Source organism: Onychomys torridus, chromosome 6, assembly GCF_903995425.1.
Source record: "Onychomys torridus chromosome 6, mOncTor1.1, whole genome shotgun sequence".
NCBI classification, from domain to species: domain Eukaryota; kingdom Metazoa; phylum Chordata; class Mammalia; order Rodentia; family Cricetidae; genus Onychomys; species Onychomys torridus.
The window spans coordinates 18,462,643-18,476,377 of record NC_050448.1 but is presented as its reverse complement, the minus strand read 5'-3'; the positions used below and the strand labels follow the sequence as shown (position 1 = coordinate 18,476,377).

The 13,735-nt window shown below is 45.5% G+C and overlaps 1 pseudogene; it reads left to right on the top strand.

Moving 5' to 3' along the window:
• Positions 1-12,805: 12,805 nt before the first annotated feature.
• On the top strand, positions 12,806-13,295 carry LOC118585572 (annotated as a pseudogene).
• Positions 13,296-13,735: the final 440 nt, after the last annotated feature.

Sequence of the window (13,735 nt, the reverse complement as noted above, 5' to 3'; positions counted from 1 at the left end):
AGTATCCTCTTTTGACCACTCTTCCAAAAGTGAAGTCAGAGTCCCGCTGAGCATGAAAGGAAGACGCTCTGGATCAGAGCCGGCTCTGCAAGCCATGACGATGGATCTCAGTGTGGCTTAGTGCCACCAGGACCCTTCCCTCTCACACGGATGCACTGAGCTGTAGGCAAAAGCCAGGGGGCAGTTCAAGACACTCGACATGGCTCTGAATTCCTTCCTCCAGGTGTAAGGGGGAGGGTCAATGGCCCCATTTGGTCTAAAACCTAGCTCTTCTCTGTCCATCTCTGGTTGCTACAATCAGATGCTGGGCCAGATTCTCACAGGAGAGACTTGGAAGTACAGTGTAGAGACCTCACACACAGGGAGACAGGGTGTCTCCTCTAAGTCAAAAGTATACTTAATATGTATACTCCTAACAATTTATAAGCAAATATGAGAGCACAGCATGGCTTGAAATTCAACTATGAATCCCTACAACAGTCCCTGTCCTTAGAGAGTCATAAGTGACCAATTTCTAAGCAGATGAGCATGGAGATGTTCTGCTGAGGAGCACCTACAGTCATGCCTTAGTCCTCCCCACCCCCCCCCCCCCCCCCCCCCCCCCCCCCGTCATCCAGATGAGCATAGAGGACCTCCTGGGGAAAGGGAGAACTTTTCACAATCTCATCTTCTCACGACCTCATCTTCTCAATACCTCTGCCCACAAACCGTAGTTTACTGAGACAATGACGTACTTTAGGGGCCATTGGCAACTTTGAAAATTCTTCAAGTCCTGAAGGCTTCAGCCCCCAGGGGGCCACTGATGTCTGGTAACTGGGCCCTTGCAGGAAGTGAGAAGACAATCCAAAGATGCAAGCCTGAGAATGTGGCTACAGGGATGAGAGGGTCGGGAACAGTGTGGCCTGGGAGCAAAGAGAAAGGGTGGGAACCTCCAGAAAGGGGTTCAGTGCAATAGTCAAAGGGCAAAGAAGGCCTTTGTAGACCAGAAAGGATGAGATGGAACACCTCATTCTTCTAAAACCTCCTAAAATCCTACTTCTTTCTTTCAAGATAGTAGTTTTTACATGAAGAAAAACAGGAGGGTGAGTTAGGAGGAAGCCTAGAAGGCCTTACACACAGCATTTACAGAATTAGCATATGAAAAAAAAAGAAAGAAAAACAGTTGGCATGGAGGAAGACAGGAACCCAACCCCTACCAGGCCAACTAAATCCTCACCACAGCATAGGCACCAGGGTACTTTGGTGTCTGAAGGTGGCCTATAAGTCATTATAACATTCAAACACCCCCTCCCTGGGTGTGGGAATTTAAGAAGCTAAGGACATGCAATGTGTGAGGTTGTATGTAGAACTGCATGTAACAGACAAGAAAGAGAAAGTCTGGGCTGTATAAATGAGCAAAAAAGCTTCTGCTATGTGACAGAATCCCAACTCATCACTCTGAGTGCCAATTCTGAAGCTGAACTGTCTCTCTTTGCTCCAAATTGCCTCCTACCTCAGGCACATGTTTCTTCCTAATAAATCATCCCTGCCTCTGGTATAACCATACATCTTTGTTCAGTCCCTTGCTGCAGAACTCAAGAACCTGGAACCTGCCAAGGTGCACCAAACCCCAATATAAGTTGATGTTAGATGCATGCTCTTCTCTTCTTTTATAAAACATCCCACAAATGCCCTGACCATTGGTATGCTGTGGGTATTGAAGGAGTTATTCAATGTCTACTACAAGGTAGTACATATGATGCAGATGATTAGCTGGAGTTAAAAATGGAATTAGCGGGTTGGGGATTTAGCTCAGTGGTAGAGTGCTTGCCTAGCAAGCGCAAGGCCCTGGGTTCGATCCTCAGCTCAAAAAAAAAAAAAATGGAATTAGCTGACCAGAAAGTCAACGGGTTAAATTAAATTTCTGTTGTCCCTGGGCCCCAAATAATCCTCGTCGTCAACTTAACTGGGTTTAGAGTCCCCTAGGTATTTCCAGAGAGGTTTAACAAAGGAGGGAAGGCTCACCTTGATGTGGGCAGCACCATTCCACGGACTGGGGACCTGGACTGAATTAAAAGGAAAAAAAAGCATGGCCTGAATTCCCTGAACTCCCGTGGCCACAGCTAGTCATGGTAGACTGGACCCTCAACTGTAGGGGAAATAAGACTTCAGCAATTGTTTCCAAAACTCGTCAGCATTTTCCACAGCTTTGCTTCACTCCATAAAGTTCAAACTGAAACCGTGTGGCTCAAAGTAGAAGGGGGCAAGAGCAATGTGGGATGTGACGTGGAACTCACAAATCTCTCCCAGTTAAACCAGAAAACCATACAAGACAGCTGTGCTTCCCTCTCTCTTGACTCCTCCCTCCTCTTCCCCACACCAGGGCCTCATGCTGGGGATGGTAAGTTCTTACCTTCTTCCTATAAGGAAGAAACCCTGACCCCCTGGTTCCGTAAGTGCTGGTTGCACAGTGTCCTGTCCTTCATGAGTCAATCCAATTATCATTGATTAGTTCAATAAACTCCTCTGAAGGGTGTTAATGTGTCTGGAACCTTAGCAAACTCAGCCCAGATCTTCTCATGGCCACAAACCAGTTGTTTAAAAGACAGGAAGAGCCAGGAAGTTAAGCACCTATTTTGTCTGCCTGGTGCCACATAAATGAGTTTTAGTCACGCTAGGTTTTGTTTCTTTTTACTTCTTCAAATTGACCCAGAATTGGGATGTCATGGAGACACAGACTGACAGATAACAGAACCTCAATGTTGAAGGTTCTAAGAGGAGCTTAGAACAGGACAGCCCAGTCAGAAAAGTGTTTGCCTTACAAGCAATGAGGACTTGAGTTTGATCTTCAGAACTCACATTAAAGGCACAAAAACAGGTACAGAAGGACACACTTATGAACACACACACACACACACCATCCAAGATTCCTATAACACCAGGAACCAGCATGTGTGACTCTGTATCAGGGTCTGACCCACCACTGCCCATAAAAGCTCAAGTAAGCCTAGGTGGGGCTCTGGCTGTTGTTCCAGACAGCACAATGGTACATCTTAGAGGTAACTGTGTGACACTAATTCTCAAGTGCACAGAACTTGTAAGCCATGGGTGCCACAATGGGCTCTACCTCATGGTAGAATAAGAGTCCAAGCAGAAAGTCGATACAGTGTCAACTGCCACAGCAAGTCCCCATCAGGGCAGTGCTGTCACCAGGGAAACTGAGGTCTGCCCTACTGTGTTCTTAGTCTTGTTAAAGATGGATTCCGAGAGAACAATGGGGAAGGCCAGCTGAAAATTTTGGAAGGGAGGAAGTCATTCCCTTTGGTAAGTACCTACATGGCAGACAGAACCACATGGAGAAAGGGCCAGAGAGAAAGCTTTGAGAACAAGCAAGGAAGCCCATAGTGTTCAGGGAAGTGTGCACAGGAAAGACATAGGAAGAAAGAAAAGGAAATGGGAAATGACACTTTTCTAAGTTGGGACTCAGGAAAGTGGGCAAACTCCACAGTGCTACATGATGGAAGCCCTGTAAGCCACTGCACCAGTGACAGGGTGGGGAAAGTACATCTCATTACGGGGATAATTATTCCTCCCCCTCCTTCTAGGCACTCTTCCTGAGGTGTGGTCTCTTGCTAGGTGACTGCTAGTTAATCAACTCTTTTTTTTTTTTTTTTTGGGATTTTTTGAGACAGGGTTTCTTTGTGTAGCTTTGTACCTTTCCTGGATCTCGCTCTGTAGACTAGGCTGGCCTCGAACTCACAGAGGTCTGCCTGCCTCTGCCTCCCAAGTGCTAGGATTAAAGGCATGTGGAGAGCGTTAGATTGATTAACTCTTGAAGGAGCAGACAGTATGTAATGTTCTAGTCTTTTGGGAAGATCAGAATGCTCTATCTCTACCCAGGGCCAGGGGCAGATTCTGTTAGAGATGAATCCATCCTCAATGATCTTTAAGGCTCCTATAGCAACACCTGATGGAACCATCACTATTGCAGTGTCCCAAGACTCCAGAACTGTAAAAGCCACCAGTGTGCAATGACTGGGAAAGAGCCAGGCATGAGACCAAAGCCCCAGAGCCAAAGCATAGGCTAAGGCCAGGAAAGCTGTGAATGGGAAACTTGCTGAGGTCTGGGGCCCAATCCTTTCTCCCACTGTATCTACCATTCAGTTCATGTCCTGGAAGACTATTCTAGAGTCCTAAGATTTAATGTCTGCTTTATTGAGGTTTGATCTTGCCTGGTGCCTCTTCTATACCCACTGTGTCTGTCCTGGGCCTGCTCCACTCTTGTGTTTTGGAAGCAATTGTCTTTGCTTTGACCTCAAAGACTCATAGTTTGAGGATTTTCCTCAAAGTGAATCATGTTTCAATATCACTCATGTCTGATTTCCACTAGAATCTGGTCTCTGGAAATTTCAGTTGATTCTGGAACAAGTTAAGATTGGGGCTACTGGTCTAGAATGGATGTACTTTATATGTGAAAAGAATGTGATAGAAGATAAGAACAGACACTATAGTTTCTGTCCAAAGGGTTCGTTCATGTGTTAAAAATTTAATCTTCAGCCAACAGTGTGGGGAGGTGGGACATTTATAAGTTGGTTAGGTCATGAGGACCATGCCTTCACGAATGAACCATTGTTGAGAGGGCTGATTCATTTAAAATGTAGGGGCCACCAAGATGGGTAAAAGGTTTTTCTGCCAAGTGGACTTGAGTCTAATTTTTATCTCCAGGACCCACATGGTAGAAGGAGAAAATAGACCTCAAAAGGGTGTTCTCTGACTTCCACATGTGGGAGTGCATGAGTACACACACAAAGTACATGTAGTTTAACTTTTAAAGAAATAAACTAAGAGTTTAGGCTCTTGCCTCCTGTCCACATTTCATCTGATGGCACTACCAAAAACCCTCACTTATGGGTCACAGCCTGCGCCCCCAGCCCACTTCAGCCACTCACCCCCAGTAAGCCAATTTTAAAAGTCAGATTAATAGTAGAAAGTAGGAAAAAGGAGATTTATTCACTATAGCTACATTGGAAAGAGAGACAAAGAGACCCAGTGGTCCTCCATATCAGTCGTTATGGTCCTGAGGTGAGATCAAAGCTTAAATAGTGGGCAGTGATGGCCCATCTAAGCCAGCAGTCCTGGCCAAGGTGTGGTCCTGCCATGGACTGCCATTGCCAGGACTTCAGGCTCATCCTAAAAGGTGGTCGGTGAGTTGTTAGAGCTGTGTGATATCTCTTTCCAGGGGACAAGATTCCCCTCTGGCTGGGGCTCTTTCCTTCTCCCAGCATGGGATTTCTCTGGGGGGAAATCCCCCACTTCTTCATGGTCCCCACATTGTTCTAATAGTCTGGTAATCAGATTAAGAGACCCAAGGGTCACTGCTAGGTCCCTTCAGCAGAACAGTAGTATTTGGTTGTCCCCTAAGACCATGGCCTATGGCGTCTCAGGTTCCTGGCCACCTGAGCAGTGTCAGGCATGAGTTTTAACCGATGGAGCAGGCATCAAACCAATCAGATCGTGGTTGGTTACTCGCAGTGATTACCGCTGCTGTACCCACATGTCTTGTCAGTGGGTCACCATTGTAGATGGAAGGGTTTGTGGCTGCGTTGGTGTGGACCTTTCTCCTCTGGCAGTGTGCAGAGTACCATGAACACTCTCAGTAAGGGTGAAGGCTCTAGGTATGCAGCAGCTTGACTTCTCTGTGTTTAATGAATTTCTGTCAGGTCTTTACAATCTGTGTCAATCCCTCCAGGTTGGATGACCCAAGCTGAGACTCCCCAGAGCCACGAGCAGAAAAAGGTAGGCCCGTGCATTATAAACTTCCCAGGCTGTGGCATCCTGTTACAACAGCACACAGCTGGCAAACAGGCAGTGCAGCAGCTGGCGTACATGAAATACTGCTGTGATGCTTATTTTTAATCAACAGGTAGGTCTCAAGGGTTAGCTGCTCGTCTTTGTCCCTATTTTTTGTTTTTTAAAATTACATTTATTTATGTATCTACTTGTTTTGTGTGTGTGCATGTATGGGGCACACGTGTGTCACTGCACATGCATAGAGGCTAGAGGCCAAAGGACAGCTTGCAGAATCTCATTCTCTCCTACTACCACGATGGTCCCAAGGATTGAACTCAAGTCGTCCATCTTGGTGGCAAGCGCCTTAACCATCTCCACCATCTTGTGGGTCCTAGCTGCTTGTTTTGAAGATACAGTTTTAAAGAACCAGAGCCAAGGGGTCAAGCAGAGATGTTGGGTTGCAGGGTCCGAAGGTGTTACCAGTGGCTGTGGGACACAAGGGTAGACCCAACCCCACACTGCAGCAGCAAAGGTTCCCTTCAGAGACCTCAATTCAGGTGAAGCCTGGATTCTTGACTTGACCAAAGAAAGGCATTTTAGGATGAGCCAGTATGAAGCCAGTCCAGCTTTGGTTTTTGTTTGTTTGGGGGTGGTTTTTTTTTCTTTTCTTTTTTCTTTTTTCTTTTTCTTTTTCTTTTTTTTTTTTTTTTTTTTTGTTGTTGTTGTTGTTGTTTGTTTGTTTGTTTTGGTTTTTTTCGAGACAGGGTTTCTCTGTGTAGCTTTGTGCCTTTCCTGGAACTCACTTTGTAGACCAGGCTGGCCTCGAACTCACAGAGACCCACCTGCCTCTGCCTCCCAGTGCTGGAATTAAAGGCGTGTGCCGCTGCCACTGGGCCATACCACCCTGAACACACCCAATCTCATCTGATCTCCTCTGATCTGGAAGCTAAGCAGTGTTGGGCCTGGTTAGTCCTTGGATGGGCTTTGTTAAAAGGAAACATTTTACCATAGATTTGTGAGGAGTTACTGCAAAGAGAGGTGTCCAGAGAAAGAATAAAGCTCACACGGGCGCACGGGTGTGGGCTTCTCCAGAGAGAAACACTCCTCCTTTATAACTGTCAGTGGGTCCTGAAGAAATGTGAAGGAGATTATGGGATGGCTCCTGAGGTTCCTCAGGCTGGATTGCAGCCAATAAAGTAGAGCCAGAGGTCAGGAAGATGACACAGGGAGTTTTCACTGCGAAAAGTTACCCATCTTCTTCACGAGCTTCCCAGAAAATCACGGGACAGGAACAAGGCCATGTGCAAGGCTGTGCATGCCCAGGCCTTCCACGTGGTTTGCCATTTTAATCCCCTTTGGAAAGCATCTCTATACTAAAGGAGTAGTGTCTGTATGTGACCCCATCACAGTGAATCATTAACTGTGCTAGGATTCTGATTGCCGGCTGGCTAGGGGCTTCCATCAGACCCCCAGTGAGGCCCCTTCCTTCCCCACATTTTCTTCTCTTCCCATCCAACCACAGTCTTCCTTAAAGTTTTGATATGCTATTCATTGGGAAGAATTTTTGCTCATTTTGGTGGTTCTTCAAACGTTTCATTAGAATTTCCTGACCAAGTTTTTAAGGTTCTCTTTGATTCTGTGTCCAGCTCACTCTTATCTCAGCCTCATGAGACTCTGAAGAAAACTAAAAATAAAACACAAGGAAATCACGCAATTCATATATAACAGATTATTAAAATGAACATCCAGCAGCGGCTTTAATCCTTAATAGATATGAAGTTTTATCTGAAATTCACAAGTCCCACTGGCAAGTTAAGATTACAAAGACTCAGAGTGAGAGAGTGGTCTCTGTAGGAAGGATGATATATCACGGCTAAAAACGAATGAATTAATAAACTACTGGCAAGCCCAGCAACAGCCCATTCTTGGGCTCCTTGCCTTCATGATGTGAGTACGTTCTGTTTAGTCTGGTCTGTCGTCTCATGGCAAGATCTCTGAGTGTTGGAAAATGCAAACTGAGACACTTTAGTCTATACCTGCTGTTTGGGCGCTAAGAGTGTAATCCCTTGGGAAGATCTAAGTATCTTCCATACACTCAAGCGGAACTTGGTGTTTTCTGTACTGAGCTCACTCTCCCTGGCCTGCAGGGGCCTGCTTGTTTTACAGGCCACTCCCAGGACCAGGTGGATGGATAGGTAATTGACTTGTGATGTCTAAGTCTAGGTCCTAAGACACAAGCTGAGAATGTGGGAGTTTCTGAGACCTGAGACTGAGAGTGTTGGGAGCAGCTGCATTGTTTCTTGTCCATCTGTGCAAGGCCCCAGCTAAAGTCCTCTAAATTCTTCTTGTCACCCCCTGGGCGTACTGTCAGAGCTGCCAACAGATGAGTGTGCCTTAATGAAGTAAGTGACATCAATCACTTTTTCTTACACCTTTTTTGGAGAAGCATGTGCCATGGCACCTAAGTGGGAGGTCAGAGGACAACTTCCAAGAACTGAAACTCTCCCTTCACCATGTGGGTCCCAGGGAACCAACTCAGCTCTTCAGGTTTGGCAGCAAGTGTCATTACCCATGATACACATGGCTGAGTCCCAACAACTTTTAAGGGACATTTCTTAACAAAGACGCACAAAATCCTCATAGCAACTACACAAAGGTTTTGAAAATGAAACTTCAAGTCACAGAGCTGTCATCAGCAAGAAAGGAAAAGAGGAAGAGTGTATTAAGCTTTTTCATGAGCCCCCAGCTCCCAAGAGACTTATTAATTGTGAAAGCTTGTCCTTAGCTTAGGCTTGTCCCACCAGCTCTTATAACTTAAATTAACCTATCTATATTAATCTACATGCTACAACACCGCTTGTGGCTTTTACCTCTCCTCCTACATGTCCTGCTTCCTCCGTGTCCTGCTGGCGACCCCTCCCCCTTTCTTCTCCCAGAGCTCTCTGTCCAGAAGTCCCGCCTATACCTCCTGCCTAGCTAATTGGCCATTTAGCTTTTTATTAAGCCAGTCACAGTGGCATACCCTTACACAGTGTAATCAAATATCTCACAACAGAAGAGAGAGACAACACTTGTTCCTAGACTTGGCCCAATCACATGTGCATCACCTTCCTTGTGTCTTGAGCCTACTTCATCTACACCTAAACAGCCAGCTGCTTCCATCAAGTGCTAGTGTGCTGTGGCTAGCTGTTACTCTGTGGGAAGAGCTCTCCTAAAGGGTCTTTCATCTTTGTGTCTCTGAAACTTATCACACCATAGCTTTGGAGGACAAGACTCATGAATGAATCCCTGGGAACCAACGGTAGCCCTTTTAACTCCAACCCAAACTTTCCAGCTTAGGACTGTGTCTACTTCAGGTCTTCTCAAGAACTGTTGGTTTCTAGTCCTCCAACACCTTCTTCACACTGGAAATTCAGAAGCAAGAGGAAGAAGGGCTGTCGGTGTGCCAAGCAGGAGCCATACACTAAATTGAACCCTTTGCTTCATTTTGGAAATGAAATGTCACAGAGTCACAACTATGGGTTTGTCCATATGGCTGAGGGGGAGGGGAATTGTTGTTTGAAGCTGCTTTAGTACTGTGATTCAAAGTTGAGTAGAGATGATATGGCCTCTCACAGCCAAAATATTTACTATCTAATTCTTTACAGGACAAGCTTATCCATTCTTGTTCTAAAATATTGTCATTCTCCTTCCTGGCATAAGACTAGCTCCTTCTCTCTCTCTCTCTCTCTCTCTCTCTCTCTCTCTCTCTCTCTCTCTCTCACACACACACACACACACACACACACACACACACACACTTCTTATAATAGCCGATGAAACCACCTTTCTAGGACTAACACTGAGAGCTGGACTCTACCCCTTGCAAGCAGATGTGGCCCAATATTGCCAAAGATTTCTTGTGTGGCACAGCTAGGCTCCACAGCAGAAAAGCACCTCTCTCAAAACCCACAGCCCTGGCCTTCTGTAAGTAAAATCAGATTTTAGATTCGAATGGTGACATCCCTGGAGGCTTAGAAGAATGGAGCTAATGCCACACTGAAACTCTGAGATGCAAAATTCTGAAGGGAAGAGGAATAGGCATCCTCAAAACCATACATTAGAAAGGTCAATAGAGGGGCTACAGTAACCCGCCAGGAGCAGGTCCTCTCCGAAATGTCAGATATGGTGGTACACACCAGCAATCCCGACACTCAAGAGGCTGGGGCTGGAGGACCATCAGCTTAGACCAGCCTGGGCTATATTGTGGGACCCTATATCCAAAAACACACACAAAAAAGGGGGTGGGGAGTCAAAAAACAGGGAATTCCATCCAGATAGCTGAGACTTGGAGGGTTAGACAGAAAACTCATGAAACAAACCACAACTGCTACAGGTTAGTCTATATTCTCTTGTGTGTTCTCCCTAGACATCGTCCTTCATTTCCCGTGTGAAGGGCCCATGTCAGAGCTGTGTGACTGCGTTAGTTATTTGTCTTGTTGCTGTGACAAAAACAAGAAAGGAGCCGGGCGGTGGTGGCACACGCCTTTAATCCCAGCACTCGGGAGGCAGAGGCAGGTGGATCTCTGTGAGTTTGAGGCCAGCCTGGGCTACCAAGTGAGTTCCAGGAAAAAGGCACAAAGCTACACAGAGGAAACCCTGTGGTGGTGGCAGGGGGACAAGAAAGGAAGGGAGGGATGGAAGGAGGGACGGACAGAGGAGTAGTGGATGGATGGGTTTGTTTAGGCTTATGGCTTAGGGACACAGTCCATCACGGCAAAGAGCTCAAGGCAGCTGTCCTGCTGCATCAGGAAGCAGAGAGGTGATGACAACATGTAACTGGCTTTATCTTTTATTCAGAAGGAACTCCAGCCCGTGGGATGGTAGAGCCCATATGTAGGATGAGTCTCTTCAACTCAGTTAACCTAGATAAACCCTCCCAGACGTGCCCAGATTAGTTTCTGTGGAGATTCTGGACCCCACCAGATGGCAGTCACCACTAACCATCTGGCCTCCCTCCTCCTCTGACTGTTGAATTCCTTGTCACTTTGTGAGAAGAACCCAAAGGTGGCTCTGATCTCACTCATGAACTGGCTGAAGTTTCAGACCAGTGAACACTGGGTTTGTGTGCATTCTGCCTTTCTCTGTTGTATGAACTGAACCTCTTGATAGAAAACAGTTCATAAGAGAAAGTTTCTGATTAGAAAAGAAAAGTAACAGTTATTATTACATGGTCTTTCCTGGGTCCATGGTCTGGAGCCCACTTTCAAACAGGTAGCCACCAATAGCTCCTTAAACTTAAAATAACTAGAAAGTTTTACATTAAGAAACTTTGTCTGTGAGCCTGGAGAGATGGTTCAGGAGTTAAGAGCACTTGTTCTTGCACAGGACCTGGATTCAATTCCCAGCACCCACATGGTGGTTCACGACTGTCTATAACTCCAGTTTCAGGATGTATATAATACAGATATACACTCAAGCAAGGCACTCAGACTCATGAAATTAATCTTTTATTTAAAAAAAGAAAGAACGGATCCATTCTCAGTGATCCTAACCACCTTCCAAGTGTTTAGAAGCTCAGCAGGCTAGTGGTGGCCATATTCAAGCAGTCACGGCACCATGGAGATCTCTGCAGGACAGTATACTCCAACAGCAGGTATCGGCTCCCACCAAATGTTGGGTGTGAAAGTATACAACTGCTCCTTGCCAAGAAAAGAAATCAGACCCAAATAAAACAGGGCCTCTGGGTCTAACTCCAGCTTATAGGAAATGGAGGGGGGATGGGGAGGGTGTTTCACAACACCGTGGGGATCCATAGAGCAGACTGCAAGTTGTGGAAATACTTTACAAAATGGAAATGATGAGGATATTATAAACAAAACTATTGAAAGGGAAAAATTAACAGTTCCAAAGATTGAATATATCAAACAATTACAATTCATAGCCCTTACTGAAAGCCAGTTCAAATAAACTGTGAAATAACGTTACAAATTCTAAAACAACTCTGCAAGTTTGCATGCTCAGTAGATAACTGTTATTAAGAAACACCTGCTGGGGGCTGAAGAGATGGCTCAGCAGCTAAGAACACTTGTTGCTCTTGTAGTGGATCAAAGTTTGGTTCCCAGCCCCCATCATGGTGGTTCACAACCATCAATAGCTCTAGTTCCAGGGGATCCAATGTCCCCCTCAGACTGCTGCAAGCACCAACCATGCATATGGTACACATATATACATGAAGGCAAAACATTTACACACAAAATAAAATGAATAATACTAACATACATTTTAAAGAAACTCTTGCTGAAGAGGATAAGAGGCTGGATAGCCTCTGGGAATATTTTTCCAGAAACAAATAAGGTTTGTCCTTTGAATACAAATGCATTACTCAGTCAGATTTTGAACAGAAAGCAAGATGGAATCAGCAGGTGTCTTCTCAGACCCCACCCTGGGCACCCCAATCGGCAGGATTCCCTCTTCCTACTGTGAGCCACAGCTAGGAGAGACATCTCCAACAGCAAACCTGCCAGGATTCAAAAGAAGGAAATTTTTGTTTTTGCTTTTTCGAGACTGGTTTTCTCTGTAGTTTTGGTGCCTGTCCTGGATCTCACTCTGTAGACCAGGCTGGTCTTGAACTCACAGAGATCTGCCTGTCTCTGCCTTCCAAGTGTTGGCTGGGATTAAAGGCATGCGCCATCACTGCCTAGGGAAAGGAAATATTTTAAATACTGCTCATTTATTCAATTCCAAGGTCGATAATACTGAAAAATGGATGGGAAAAGTGTAGTCTCAATCCTTTTACTTCACAATGCCGCCGCAGGTGGAGTCTTCAGTTTTATCTGTAGGAGGTCATGTTCTCCTCTGGTCACACTGTGTGAAGGAAGGCATTCATCTGTAAAGTTCCAGCTTTGTTGCCTCTGATAAAACGGATGCAGTCTCTAACTCTCAGAGTTTCTGTTTCTTCCTGGTTTCTTCTGGTTCCAAAATTCTGAACTTCTTGAAAGCTGAAGATGGTCCTTGATAGAATATGTCTGCCATCGCTGGATTGGCAGCCACTGAAATGAAGTTCAGTCCCTCTGTGACTTCTGATTGAATCAAGAACTGCAAACAGTATTCCAGTGCACTTTCTCACATTCAGAAGAGGATCACGTCTTTCCCTCTTTCTAAAGAGTGGAGACAGAAGTATAACGTTCAATCTATGCCCATCAAAAGGATGATGAAGTTCAGGATACCACAAAGGCCAGCAGATTGGCAAAGTGGTCCAGGTGTATAGGCATAAATATGTCATTTACATTGAATGGATGCAGTGAGAAAAGACTAATGCACAACTGCCCGTGTGGGCATCCACCCTAGCAAGGCGGTTATCACCAGGCTAAAGCTGGACAAAGACACACACACACACACACACACACACACACACACACAAAAAAAAAAAAAAAAAAAACCTGGAAAGGAAAGCCAAGTCTCAACAAGTCGGAGAAGATCAAATACAAAGAGAAACAACTGAGAAGATGCAGGAGGAGAGGCATCTCATACACAACTTTCATTAAAGACCGCTTAAGTTAAAAAAAAAAAAAAAAAAAAAAAAAAGAGGGAGACTGATGGTCAATATAGATCATCACCTGGGCAGGATCTAGAACCACCTAGACCACACACCTCTGGGCGTGTCTGTGAGGAAGTTTCTAGGTTGTGTTAAATGAGATCAGAAGACCCACCCTAAGTTCTGTGAACTGGGGTCCTGAACTGATTAAAAGGAGAACACCAGGGTTCACCTCCCCCGGCTTCCGGATTGAAGATGTCATGTGACCAGCGGCTCAGCTCCTCCCTCCATGATGGAATGACTATATCCCCTCAAACTGTAAAGCAAGATAAGCCCTTCCCTCCTTCAAGTGGCTTTGGTCGGGCATCTTGTCACCATAGGAAGGTAACCAATACAGAGAACTCTCTCCTGACTCTGAGAGACTCTTTGTGGGGATGACCTGTGTCTTCA